Source organism: Gallus gallus, chromosome 4 (assembly GCF_016699485.2).
Source record: "Gallus gallus isolate bGalGal1 chromosome 4, bGalGal1.mat.broiler.GRCg7b, whole genome shotgun sequence".
Lineage (NCBI taxonomy): Eukaryota > Metazoa > Chordata > Aves > Galliformes > Phasianidae > Gallus > Gallus gallus.
This window is the reverse complement of record NC_052535.1, coordinates 1,278,848-1,289,639: the sequence shown is the minus strand read 5'-3', so window position 1 is coordinate 1,289,639 and position 10,792 is coordinate 1,278,848. Positions and strand designations below refer to the sequence as shown.

At 49.0% G+C, this 10,792-nt stretch overlaps 1 protein-coding gene across 21 annotated transcripts in view; it reads left to right on the top strand.

Moving 5' to 3' along the window:
* The first annotated feature begins 611 nt into the window (after positions 1-611).
* Positions 612-10,792, top strand: part of LOC422151 (fibronectin type III domain containing 3A-like) — a 37,731-nt gene continuing 27,550 nt past the window's right edge. For 2 of the 21 annotated variants that reach the window (XM_046940928.1, XM_046940927.1), the window contains exons 1-5: positions 612-701; positions 5,294-5,448; positions 7,854-7,917; positions 9,336-9,572; positions 10,103-10,203. The gene's annotated coding sequence lies outside the window, so the exon portion shown is untranslated. Of the gene's footprint in view, positions 702-3,108; positions 3,292-5,293; positions 6,435-7,853; positions 7,918-9,335; positions 9,573-10,102; positions 10,204-10,792 lie in introns of those variants that run through there. The other 19 variants (XM_046940931.1, XM_046940930.1, XM_025150349.3 and 16 more) reach the window with 13 other exon arrangements.

The following is a 10,792-nucleotide window of genomic DNA, read 5'->3' as shown; positions in this document are numbered from 1 at the left end:
TTGAAGGGTTTTCTTTGTATCTGTGTGACGCACAGGTTTGTGCACAGGCCGTGAATTGCACCTTTCCCCTCAGACTCGCGGTGACACACACAGCTCTCACAGCACTGTGCCACAGTGCGGCCCACACCCCACTTTTAACCCCACACAGCGATGGGCTCCACGCGTTCCTCGAATCACGGCTGAGAAAGGCCAACCTGGATTAAAACCCCGAACTTCGGGGCTTTTGCCGCCGCACGTGTGGCACCAGCACGGGGACGGGAAGCGTGAGCGAGGAACCCTGAGGGCATCAGCTGGGGGCCAAGATGGCGCAGCGGCCTCCCCTCAGACCCCGGGGGCCGTCACCGCGGCCCGGGCCCTCTTACGGCGGGACGGCGACCGCCCGGGCCACCTTTTGCCGCCGCCGCCTCCCGCCGGGCTCCGCCACCTCCCGGCTCCGAGCCTCCGCGTCGCCCCGCGCCGAGCGACGCCCGGCCTCCACCTGCGGGCTCCGCGCCGCCCCCCCCCGCGCCGCTTTTCGCGGGAGCGGGCGGCCGCAGCCTGAGATCGGCCCCGCGCTCGGCCCGGCCTTCGGTTCGCGCGCCCGCCCGCCCCTGGCCGGCCGGCCGCGGCGCAGGCGCAGTGCCCGCATTCCATCATGGCGGAGCGGTCTGTTGGCGGTCGGCAGCGCCGAGGCTGAGGCGGGGGCAGCGGCGCCGCGCACGGTCAGTGCCACCGCGGCGCGATTCGGGCTCCGCTCCCGAGGGCTCCCCTCGCTCCGCGGGGCCGGCGGTTGGGCGAGGCCGGCGGGGCCGGGACGGGGGCGAGCGGCGCTCCCCACCCTGGGCGCGGTGGGCAGTGCCAGGGCCGGCGGCGGCGCGGGGCGGGCAGGGGGCAGCGCGTGGGGGGGGTCGGTGCCCGTCCGTCCATCCGTCTGTCTGTCTATCTGTCTCTGTGTGGTGATATTGGGCGGTGGGGATCGCGGTGTGGGGTTCGAGACCCCGGGGGAGGGGGTGTGGGGCAGGTGTGGGGCGGGCGGAGGGGAGCGGGGGGCGCCCTGTGGGGCGGGGGCGGCAGTGCCCGCAGTGCCCGGCAGCGCTGGGTTTGTGCCTCACGTTGCGCCCCGCGGTGCCCCCCGGATGGGGCCGCTGCCAGCGCGTTCCCCGCACTTTCTCTTCCCCCCTCCCGCCGCAAATCCTCCCTTTTCCCCCTTTCTTTTCCTCTTTTTTTTTTTTTTAATCCCCCTCCCCCCCCCCCCCTTATTATTTCCTCGGGGAGAGCTGAAGCCGTTCTATCCCCTTCACCCCCCCCCCCCCCCGCCTTCCCGCTCTCCCTCCCCGCAGCGGAGCCGCTGCCTGCAAATGCCACGTCGCCTTCTGCCTGTTCCCCTTCGCTGCTCCGGCACAGACACCTCCCCCAGCGCGGCGGGGTCGGGGCAGGGGGAGGTCAGCGCTGTCACCGCTCTGTGGCGGTGGCCGTCCCGCGCCCTCCCCCCCGCTCCGCTTTGTCCCCCTCGGCTCTGGGGGCGGCGGTGAAGTGGGGACCCTTCTGCGATCAACGCCGTCCCGCTGAGTGCCGCCTCCCGAAGGCTCTGCGGGCTGTTTGGAAGCACAGGGGTTGGTCCGCGGGGCCCCTCGCAGTGCAGCGCATTGCGATCACCTCTGCACAGAAGCTGGCAGGTGGATCTGCTCCATCCATGCTGCTTTCCGAGCTCTGAGTCTCGTGTTTAAAGCTTGCTGCTCAGACCTTGTGGTAGTAACTTTCCACGGAGTTATTTTCCTACTTGGAGTAATATAACCCCATTTATATTGCTTCAGTTTCTATCCCATTCCTTCAACGTTTCCTATCTCTTCTGTCCCGTGGTGGTTTATAATGCTGTTGGTCCTTCTGTGCTTGTGAGCATCACCACAGCGCTTCTGCAGGTAACAGCCCAGTATGTGTCCGTATTGTCCGCTTCCTTGTGCCCTTTTAATATATTTATCGTTACAAAACTTAGTTCGATGGGGAAATCCTACCTCAGTCCCAGATGGAAAGACTGAGGCGCAGAAATATTTATGGCCCAAGGTCACGCAGGAAGTGAGTGGTCAGGCAGGGAATTGAATCTAGATTTCCTGAGACTCAGATTAGCATTTTAACCAGGGAAGCATCCTCTCTGTGTTTTAAGCCAATAAGCTGTCCTTGGAGTTAGCATCCAGCATAGAAGAGAGTGCTCTGCGTTTCGGTCAGGATCCTTGCGAGGAAAATCCCCCACTTGTGTCCTTTTTTTCCCTCTCTTACGTAGTTTATGTGTGAAAAAGGATAAGGTGGTAAAATGGGAAAGATGTTGACTTTCTCAAGGCTCAGTGTGTAATGATGCGTGCTGAAAGGCAGCCAGCTGTTACGCCGGCCTCTCTCCTAGGTCTGGTTACTTTGCAGGGGTTTGGAGCACAGTAAGTTTCAGAATGCTGCTGTTGTCTGGGAATAATTTATTGTTAGCCAGGATCAAATAAATCTCGTGTTCCGTGCGGCTGAGTTGAAAGCAATCTGCTGTTTGTTGGGTCTTAGATTGTGATTTTTAACACAGCAGTCCGTGAGCAAACAGGACTCGTGCTGTCTGTCTCGGGTGTCTCCTGGAGCAAGGTGCACACTGATCACTCACAGGCTCGGGAGTGCTGCTGCGGAGTTGGGATAAACTTGGCCTTACTTCTAATTAAACGTCACTCGGGCAATGGAATGGAATCATTTCAGCTTCTCAGGTATCTGCACAGATGCGTACTGTTATGCTAGGGTAGGTCACTTATGTTTGTAAAACAGTAGTTATCGTTACTAGAGTGCTACAGTTGCCAGCAGCTTTGAAGAATCAGTTGTTAGAATGGTGTAAAACCATAATTCCTGGCGTGTTCACCTTTAGAGAATAACAATAATTGATCTGCACAAATCTGCTTCCTGCCACAGCCCTTGGCCACAAAGCGCATCGTGCTTTGATGCTGTGCAGAAACCAAGTTTGCACCCAAGTTGAACACAAATGTTCCATATAACGTTTAGACAGTCCTTTGTTTGGGTGTTTCTGGAGGCTGGTGTTTGCATGTTGTTGACTTGTGTGGGTTGTCACACCCACGCCAACGCTCTTTTATCTTCTGTATTTAATTTTAGGAAAGATTTGGTCCTTAAAATAAGACTTCACGTGTACCGTGTGGCCAGTAGAAGTTGTAGCTCGCTGCTCACAATGTGTACCCGGTGTTGGTGAACCCCTGGGGCTGCTGCACCGGCACTGCGTGTGTGTTTGTGTGTATGTTTGCACACCTGTGGTGGAAAACGCTTTGGAAATCCCTTTGGGTGAGTGTTGTGCAAATTGAAACATGCGTTCAAGGTTAGGAGGCTGGAGCCGGTGCTTGTGTTTGCTGACCTGTGATGTGCCCAACTTCAAAGGCCTCTCATCAAACTCCAGACATACACTTGTTGCCTCTAAGAAAACAGACAGCTGGGAAGGCACTCCTACAGCACAGCTGCACAGGGAGCAGTGGGGTCACTGTCCCTGAGGTGTCCCAGAGCCGTGGGGATGTGGCCCTGAGGGATGTGGGGGTGGGCTGGAATTGGGATCTGAGAGGACTTTTCCAACCTGTCTGATGCTGTGATTCTACAAGGCGTGATATTGGCTCGTGACTTTGATGCAGTGCATTGTAAGAATGCCTCAGTTATACATTCTCTTATTTTCCTATCACAATTTCATTTAAACACAGTAGAATTTTAAATGGACCTCTGAAAGCAGATGAGAAAACCTCGATATTAGTAGTACCACCGCAGTCAGGAGAGCTGAAGTGAAAACAGTATCTCTCACTTCTAACTGTGCTGCATCTCAGAGTGACCCACTCTGAGCTGTTGGTATTCAGGACCGTGGCTGCTCGCTGCTCCCGTTTCAAGGCTGGTCAATATCACAGAAGCAACCTTCTAATTTTTTTCACCTGTTTTTAGCAAGTTGTCATGAAGCTTACCAAGGTCAAGATGGTTGGTTTTCAGCTGTTATCTTTGCTGCAGGCCAGACCTTCACTGAAAAGTTTTGGATTCCTGAGTGAGGAGCACACACTGAACTCTTTATTGCATTCTTGAAGAGCTTATTGTAAAAGCAGCGATAATTTATTCTTTCAGTGGTGCTAACACAATCCTTTCTGTGTATTGACCGGCAGGGACAGACCACTGGCGCAGCGCCCTTCGTCCGTTTCAATCTTAATGTAAATCTGCTATTGTTCCCAATATCTGATTGATGTGGAAAAATGCCTCGGTTTGCTGGAGATAGGCTTTGCCAGCACTGAGGCCTGGCGCTTTGTGCTTTTATGCCCATATCTCATGAAAAGTAGTTCAGGAGGACATGATGAGGCTGCGACCTCAGCAACGTCTGTGGCTTCGAGCCAAGATCACCTTTCTGGTGGGAGCAACAAAGGAGCTGCTGTGTCTGCAGGAGGGGCTTCTGTCTGCTTCCTGCAAAGCTATCCAGAAAGCAGGGGCCTGTGCCCTGGCTCTAGGAAAAGCATATTGGGAACTGAACGATTTTTTGGGGTTGTTGTAAGTTTGGAGAGCCAAAACAGGGCAATTCTTATTCATCAGTGTGCAGACAGTATAGGAACTAGAATTTGGTACTTGATCCGGCGCCTTGAGAAAGGTGATGACTTTCACATTGTTAAATGTAACTTCTTGAATGGCTTTGGTGCATGCTGAAGGTGTTCTTAGCATCTTCTGGTGGAGCATCTTTGATGGGACGGTTCCTGGTTCAAAGCCGTGCTGTCCCCTCACACGGAGCTATGACCACCAGGCTGCATAACTGCTCTGCTTTCAGTGTTCCTTATCAGAGGATAAGTACGTTCCTGGTAATTTCAACCTGGATATGTTTATGTACTGTTAGGAAATTGATTTTTCCCCTCGTTATTGTCATATAGAAGAATGGAGTATTGAGCAGAGAACTTTGTGACTGTACTTAGTTCCCACATACGGGAATCGTCTTCACTGCATTCAAGTTCCTTTTCACTAATGAGATCACAGCGTAACCAGCGGAGTACCTTTGGCTGATGCTGCAATAAATGTACATGCAGTATGTTTACACAGTTGTCAGGCTTTGCATTCTGTACGTGCTGAAAGGGTGCAAGAAGGCTGCGTGAGGTATTCTGACGCTGGAGTCTTCCTTGAGTCTTATTTGCAGATCCTGGTGGAGTTTATCTCTCTGGCTGTCCTCCAGCAGCTTATTCAATACAAGCTATTTTCTGCATGGATGTTTTTTTTTCTTCCTTACGACTGTGCTTGCCAGTTTCTAAGAAGAAAATCACTATTTCTCTTTTCTTGTCCACAGAAGGAAGGCTGAGGGACAGCACAGCACATTGCTTCTACTACAGCAGGCAGTGACCGCACACATCTATCAGCAGGAGCAGCTTCAAGTCAGGAGAGTGCCAGTGGTAATTAGCCATAATCTGCTGTTCTCCCAGATCTTCTGAGACGTTTTTTTCTGTAAGTCTCTCATGTGTTAAGGTGAAATAATACATAAATATTTGAGAAACTTCTAAGCTTAGGACTCCCTTTTTCTTCTCTGTTTTTGTTTTGTTTGAAACTTACTATCAAATGGGAAAGGGTTAGAGAAGCAAGAGCTGATACAGTTCTTGAAGTAGGAAGAAGCTCGGTATTTCCAGATAAATGTTATTGGTTTTATAATGTAGCAACCTTATCTTTATTTTGGCATTAATCTTACTCTCCTTCCCCCAGCTGGAATTTTCGTCTTAATGAGACTTGCATAATCAGCCTTCGCATAAAGAAAGTAAATTCTGTTTTTAGCAAAGGCATTTCCTGTAGAGAAAACAGTTGGAGAGAGTGGCAGCATACCGATAAGTGACCGACTGAATGGCACTGCTTAGGTGTGCTGGTTTGAGTTGGAGCTCAAGGAACTGCTCAGGTTGTGGCATTGACCTGTAGGGGGTGGAGAGAAACCTGGCACAATAAATTATCATCAGAGTGATGTTTGTTTTGTCACGAGGGCCAGAATTCTAGCACTTGTGCCTTCTTTTCTTAATGAAGATTCCTGTGGATCACATTTGCTTGTAGAATGATATTCTCAGCTTTGTGAAGAGCAGTTTAACCATCTTCTGGTTTGGTTCGTGGTTGTCTAAAGCAGTAGAAGAGATCAAGGAAAGACCTGAATGGTAGCTGATCAATATAGAATAGGGTGTGATGGGAAATGATATAATTAGATGCAAAGCAGGTCTTCAGGAAGATATCACATAGACAACCTTTTGGTATATTTTAATCTGACATTTTGATTTTTAGTGCCTAGATTTCTTGCAAAAAAACCTTAATAAGCACAGATATAAACAGTCATTCCTGGAGTCTTCAAAACTGTGCTAGGCTCTACTCATTCTCTTACATAAAGGTGTTGCAATTCAACTGATCTACCGATAAATTCAGGTACAGAAGCAGCTGATTTCAGTGCTAGCATGCATCAGGTGAGCTGTGCTGGAGGCTTTCTGCGTGCCGCTGACCTGTCATGAATGCTGGGTGAAGGGTGTTTGCTTAAACCTCACGTGCATGATGTCATACTTGCGTTTTGCCTCGCATTATCCACGCACTGAAGAAATGCACGTGGTCAGTTACCACGAGACTGCTCAGATGTGGTAATTCAAGTAATTTCTTGGTGTTTTTTAGCACTAGGTTTAAGTATAACCTGTTTAAATGAGGCTGGTCTGATCTGCTCTGCAGCTAAAGCACTACAGCCTGAACTACGTCTCTTGTTGTACAAGAAAGTTTTTGGTTTGTATGTCAAACTTCTAAACTGTAATACAGCAAAAGCAAAGTGTTTCTCGTTCTCCTTGTTCTTGAAGGCATAAGTTCTGCTTTTGCTTCTCTTGTTGGATTAGCTGACAACTGACTGCTCTGACTTGTGCTGTGGTAGAGAGCCTTTCCTGGAAGTAGGGCTGTTGTTTTTAGTAATCTGAATGATTGCTTCCTCTCAGTCAAGTTTGGGAAAAAAAACAACAAAAAAACCCCCAGAAGTCAGGATTAGGAATGCAGAACATTTGGGAAATAACTTTTGGATCAGCTGGTGTTTGTATCGCACCATCTGTCTGACTGCGTGTGTGTGTCTGCCAGCCCATGGTGTTCGCCAGGTTACCTTCTGGCACTGAAGAGGTCTGTGCTTTGGTGCTGTCGTGCTGTAGATGCAGGAGGTTTTGTGGGCACAGCATGCTGACATCCACGGCTGCGTGGCACCCAGGGGCATTTCAGTGCCTGGAAATGCAGTGTGTAGGACAGGGCAGGGCAGCCTCTACCTGCCCTCCATGGGAGACAAAAGCAAAGCACTTGGCAGTGGCCGCATGCGCGTGTCCTGCTGTGATCTAGGTATGCCTTGCTTCACGGAGGAGACTGGGATGGTGCTGTGGAATATACCTATTCCTGTTGTGGTGGGGCTGTCTGCACACACAACAGCTTTGGGTTTTTTTTCTGTTCTGTGAAACAACACTTTTTCCCCGTGAAGATGATTGGTAAATAAAATGTTACTGTAAAAGAGATTCAACTTTACACTGCACCTCAAGACCAAATTTGTCCCATGGGGAGGAATCATACTTAGTTTTCCAGATACTTAACCTAAAATTCAGAACCTCAGAGCACATGCAGCTCCTGTAGAAACTTGCATTTCCCATCTTGTCATTCTTGGCACCGATTTAAACACTTTGCTTCATCTGTTGTGCTCGGGAGTTCCTTAGTTGTGAAGCCCGGCTTGCTTTGGGGTGTCTGGGGAGGGTTTTTCTGGGGCTCTTGCTGCTTGTCACCACGGTGTGGAACAGATGCCTGTTTTCTGGCACATCACAGCCTGTGGTCTTAGGAGCAGAGTGTTATCTTTCTACAGCTGTGTGTTTTGTTTGCAGGGAAGTACCCCTTTAGCTTTCCAGTTGTTCTTCACCACTGCTACGTGACTGCACTGCAGTCCCTGTAAGGATGCTGTCATTGCTTCTGTTCCCTTTGTAGGGTTTTCCTTTCTCTATCTTTTTTTAAATCAATTTTTCATGTTAAAGATATGCTCTATTTCTGTGGCTCTGATGGGAAGCTTTCTTGGATCACGAGTTTGTTTTTCAATTGACTGTTTTATACTTTACATCCATAACTATTAAGTCACTTAGATAGGCATTTGGGTGTAGCATTTCAGTTCTCTGTCATTAAGGGGTTAATAAACTGGTTTCCAGCATGTTTAAAATCTGTTATTGTAGCTATTAGAGAAGCTTTCTCACCTAAGCTTGAAAAGGTCCTGCTTTGTCCAGCTTTGGGATAGTAGCTGTCACCCCACAGGGCAAGCCCTTCCCTTCAGGTGGTGTGTCTGCTTTCCCCCATTGCTCTGAGACCTTAAGGGATGTCACAACAGAACACAAAGCAGTTTGTAAGTGCTGGGGGCAGTTGCTTGTATAGTTTTTATTAGCGGGTGGAGGATTTCTTTTTATTGCTTTCCTGGCACGGTCACATCAGGAACCTGATCCGGATTGGTAGGGGAGGCTGGAAGGTGATGCTATCACTCGTGGCAGAGTTCCCGTGTGTCCTACTCCCTTGATCTGCTGTTTCTGTGGTTTTAGGGATTTTTTTGGTGGCTATGATATGAGGGCTTCCCATCTCAATTCTCCTCTGGGGAGGATTTCTGTGGGCAGTCAGGTCTTATAATACCCAGAGGACGAGCCAGGCTGATAAAAGCATGGTGCTTGCTTCCGTATCCAGTGATGGAGTCAGCATTTCAGTGACAGTAAGGCTTTCTGAAAAAATACTGGAAAATGTTTGCACCTCTGTAGTGTTTCCACATCTGTAACCTCCTCAGGTTGTCCTGCCCTGCCTTTGGAGGCTTCCAGCTCTGCCATTTTTGCAGCTGTCATTTTTCAGTGTGGCGCAAAGCAGGGATACGAGTTGTTCTGCGCCAGTGCATCTGCACTACTGCTGGGGTTGAGGTTTTTATCACTTGGTGGTACCTCAAAGAAAGCACCTGGTGCAGCGTGCTAAAACCACTTTTGTTGGAGTTTCATACTGTTTTGCAATACAAGTTGGCAGGTTTAACATCGCAGAGCATACCTAGAGCCAAATTGCTAGTGATTGGAATGGCCTGGGTTGGAAGGGACCTCAAAGATCTAGCAATACCTAGGTCAAAATGACACAGGGTACACCTAGATCCATTATATGGGGTTTTTTTTACAGCTGTAGGCGTTAAATGTGTGACTGAGCAGTCTGTTGGAGAAGTCATGAGGAGCGTTCTCAGTATCAGGGCTGCGGTGCCCCCTGGCTGGGAGCCAGGCTCTGGGCAAGGTGCTGCAGCCAAATCCACTCGGGTGTCATTATGAATTATTTCCAACATTTTAATCAAAACATATATTTAGTTTTGAACAGATGACTGTTATGGAGCGATGGTGGTCTCTTCAGAGCTAAAATTGTAACTGAGCCTCTGTTAAGTGTGGTTCTGCTGGGGCTCTCACTCCCTTAATCTCACTGAAAGTAAACCAGTGCACTCCGCATGGCTCACGTGTGGTCCTGTGGCAGAGGGGAACTATTTTGGGACCAGGATGATATCTGAAACACTTTGTTAGTGCTGTTTATTTGAAAAACACTGGAAGAAGGTAACTTGTGTCTTTTAACCTAAATGTTTCCTACCTCAAAATCACATGGGGTGTGCATTTTGGATGGGGGGGGGGGGGGTGAGGCTTTTCTGAAATTCCTAGTAAGGTCTGATCTTTTGACGAGGCAGTTCCTTTCCCTCATGCTAGGGAGGCATTTTGTTCATCTGCTGCTCTTGTTTAACAGCCTTTGGTGCAAACTTTATCTTAAAATATTTCAAGGTTTGCAAGAGTTGAAGGCCTGGAAGCATCTCCATGAGCTGAGTGCCCATCTTCCCGTCAAAATCCCTCTATGGCCATTAGCACGTTGTTCTCCCTACCTCAGCTTCACTCCACTTAAATAGAAAAATCTCCATTTAAATAATAAGCTCCTTAGAACAGCAGATTTCTCATATTAAATTCAGAACTTACTGTAATGAAAAGTGTTTACACTACCTTCTGTGTGGGACTAGAAATGCATATTGTCTGTTTATGGAATAGGTTCAGTTTTTGTTCTGGACAGTGGAATGAGGCTGATCCATTTCTGCCTACAGCCTTTCTCCCTTTTAGGATAAGTATGATGTCTTTTGAAGAGACATTTTCAATACATTGGGAAAACACCTTAATATGAGATAGCAGGATGCCTGCAACTTGCGTGAGTATATGACATTGCTGCACATTTGCACAATAAGTAATCTCATGCCATTAGTATGATGATATAATTCCAATGAAAACAACTTTCAGCTTGTGAAATGTTCCTGATTTTGTGTGTTATGGTAGAACACACTTAAAGAACACACAACTTTTTGTTGTTCTGCACCCTGCATGTAAATAACTGCATGGTGGTCCTTTGTGGAGCCAGGGTTGGACTTGATGATCCTTGTGGATCCCTTTCAACTTGGGATATTCTACAATTCTATGAACCACAGAGTTGCAGAGGTTGGAAGGGACCTCAGGAGATTCCAGTCCAACCCAATCAGATCGTGGTCACTGCCAGAAGCGAAGCATGCCTGCAGATGTGGGGATGTGCTACTGCTGGTTGCTCTTGCAGAGCTCTGGGTGAGGCAGAAGCAGTGCCTGTGTGCAGAAGGGTGCTTACAGCCGTGGCTTGTCCTTAGGGGAACTGCTAGCACAGGTTGGAAGTTTCCTGTTGTTGTGCACACAGCAGTGCTGGTGTGAGCTGAGGTTGAGAGTGGCACCTCATTCCATTCTGCACACTGACATGTAACCCAGTGTGGTTTTGC